We start from the raw sequence: 3111 nt of genomic DNA, 5'->3' as shown, positions 1-3111 counted from the left end.
TGTCCAACAAGGGGAAATAACCCTGAGAGTCAATGATGATGAGTTTAAGTTGAATGCTGTCAAAGCCATGCAGCATCCAGACACATCAAAAGACTGCATGAAAGTTGATCTTATTGACTCTTTGGTAGAAGAGATCAACATGGTTGAGAGTCTCAAATCAGAGTTGGAAGACATCTTTAAAGATGTTCAGCCTGATTTGGAAGATTCAGAGGAGATGAAAGAGCCTCTGAAATTTCCTCTGGAAGAGGAAAAACCTCCTAAACCCGAGCTCAAACCATTACCACCATCCCTGAAATATGTATTTCTGGGAGAAGGTGACACTTTTCCAGTGATCATAAGCTCTGCTTTAAATCCACAGGAAGAGGAAGCACTTATTCAAGTGCTAAGGACACACAAGACAGCTCTTGGGTGGTCTATAGGTGACCTTAAGGGCATAAGCCCAGCTAGATGCATGCACAAAATCTTATTGGAGGATAATGCTAAACCAGTGGTTCAACCACAGAGGCGGCTAAATCCAGCCATGAAGGAAGTGGTGCAGAAAGAGGTCACCAAATTACTAGAGGATGGGATTATCTATCCTATTTCTGATAGCCCCTGGGTGAGCCCTGTCCAAGTCGTCCCAAAAAAGGGAGGCATGACAGTGATTCATAATGAAAAAAATGAACTGGTTCCTACAAGAACAGTTACAGGGTGGCGCATGTGTATTGACTACAGAAGGCTCAATACAGCCACCAGAAAGGATCATTTTCCTTTACCATTCATAGACCAGATGCTAGAAAGACTGGCAGGTCATGATTATTACTGCTTTTTGGATGGCTACTCAGGCTATAACCAGATTGCAGTAGATCCCCAAGATCAAGAGAAAACAACATTCACATGTCCATCTGGAGTGTTTGCTTATAGAAGGATGCCATTTGGGCTGTGTAATGCGCCTGCAACCTTCCAAAGATGCATGCTCTCTATTTTCTCTTATATGGTGGAAAAATTTCTGGAAGTCTTCATGGATGACTTCTCAGTATATGGAGACTCATTCAGTTCCTGTCTTGATCACCTGAAACTTGTCCTGAAGAGATGCCAAGAGACCAACCTAGTCTTAAACTGGGAAAAATGTCACTTCATGGTGACTGAAGGAATTGTCCTTGGGCATAAAATCTCAAACAAGGGAATAGAGGTGGATCAAGCAAAAATAGAGGTAATTAAAAAATTACCACCACCTGCCAATGTTAAGGCAATCAGAAGCTTTCTGGGGCATGCAGGATTCTATAGGAGGTTTATAAAGGATTTTTCAAAAATCGCAAAACCTCTAAGCAATCTGCTAGCTGCTGACACGCCATTTGTGTTTGACACAGAGTGTCTGCAGGCGTTTGAAACGCTGAAAGCTAAGCTGGTCACAGCACCAGTTATTTCTGTACCAGACTGGACATTACCATTTGAGCTAATGTGTGATGCCAGTGATCACGCCATTGGTGCAGTATTGGGATAGAGGCATGACAAGCTTCTGCATGTCATTTATTATGCTAGTCGCGTTTTAAATGATGCCCAGAAAAATTACACAACCACAGAAAAAGAATTACTTGCAGTGGTTTATGCCATTGACAAGTTCAGATCATACTTAGTAGGATCAAAAGTGATTGTGTATACTGACCATGCTGCTCTTAAATATCTACTCACAAAGCAGGATTCAAAACCCAGGCTCATCAGATGGGTGTTACTTCTGCAAGAGTTTGATATAGAAATAAGAGACAGAAAAGGGACAGAAAACCAAGTGGCTGATCATCTGTCCCGGATAGAGCCAGTAGAAGGGACGTCCCTCCCCTCTCTTGAGATCTCTGAGATTTTTCCGGATGAGCATTTATTTGCCATTCAGGAAATACCATGGTTTGCCGATATTGCAAACTATAAAGCTGCAAGGTTCATACCCAAAGAGTACAACAGGCAACAAAAGAAAAAATTAATCACTGATGCAAAGTACTACTTGTGGGATGAACCCTATCTCTTTAAGAGATGTGCAGACGGAATAATCCGTAGGTGTGTTCCTAGAGAAGAAGCGCAGAGGATCCTATGGCATTGCCATGGATCTCAATATGGAGGCCATTTCGGGAGTGAGCGAATAGCCACCAAGGTCCTCCAATGTGGCTTCTATTGGCCCACACTCTATAGAGATTCCCGAGAGTTTGTACGTAACTGTGACAGTTGCCAAAGAGCTGGTAATCTGCCCCATGGTTACGCCATGCCTCAACAAGGAATCTTGGAGATTGAGTTGTTTGACGTATGGGGAATTGACTTCATGGGACCTTTCCCACCATCATTCTCAAACACTTATATTCTGGTGGCAGTTGACTATGTATCAAAATGGGTTGAGGCCATTGCCACACCCACCAATGATACTAAAACAGTGTTGAAGTTCCTCCAGAAACATATCTTTAGCAGGTTTGGTGTCCCTAGAGTACTGATCAGTGATGGGGGCACTCACTTCTGCAACAAACAGCTTTACTCTGCCATGGTTCGGTATGGGATTCGCCACAAGATAGCTACTCCATATCATCCACAAACTAATGGGCAAGCTGAAGTCTCTAACAGAGAATTAAAGAGAATCCTAGAACGGACAGTAAGTACCCGTAGAAAGGATTGGGCACGGAACTTGGATGATGCTCTGTGGGCTTACAGAACAGCATTCAAGACCCCTATAGGGACCTCTCCATACCAACTTGTGTATGGTAAGGCATGTCACCTGCCCGTGGAACTGGAACATAAAGCCTACTGGGCAACCAGATTCCTAAACTTTGATGCCAAATTAGCAGGAGAAAAAAGATTGCTCCAGCTAAATGAGCTAGAGGAATTCAGATTCACTGCTTTCGAAAATGCCAAGCTTTATAAAGAGAAATAAAAAAAGTGGCATGATAGAAAGCTGTCATCTAGAATCTTTGAACCAGGACAGAAGGTTCTGCTGTTTAACTCTAGACTCAGGCTATTCCCCGGGAAACTGAAATCCCGGTGGAGGGGACCATATGTGATTACAAGTGTATCACCATATGGTTATGTGGAGCTTCAAGATATTGATTCTGATAAGAAGTTCATTGTCAACGGACAGAGAATCAAGCACTATCTTGA

Source organism: Arachis hypogaea, chromosome 17 (assembly GCF_003086295.3).
Source record: "Arachis hypogaea cultivar Tifrunner chromosome 17, arahy.Tifrunner.gnm2.J5K5, whole genome shotgun sequence".
Lineage (NCBI taxonomy): Eukaryota > Viridiplantae > Streptophyta > Magnoliopsida > Fabales > Fabaceae > Arachis > Arachis hypogaea.
This window is presented reverse-complemented; position numbering follows the sequence as displayed.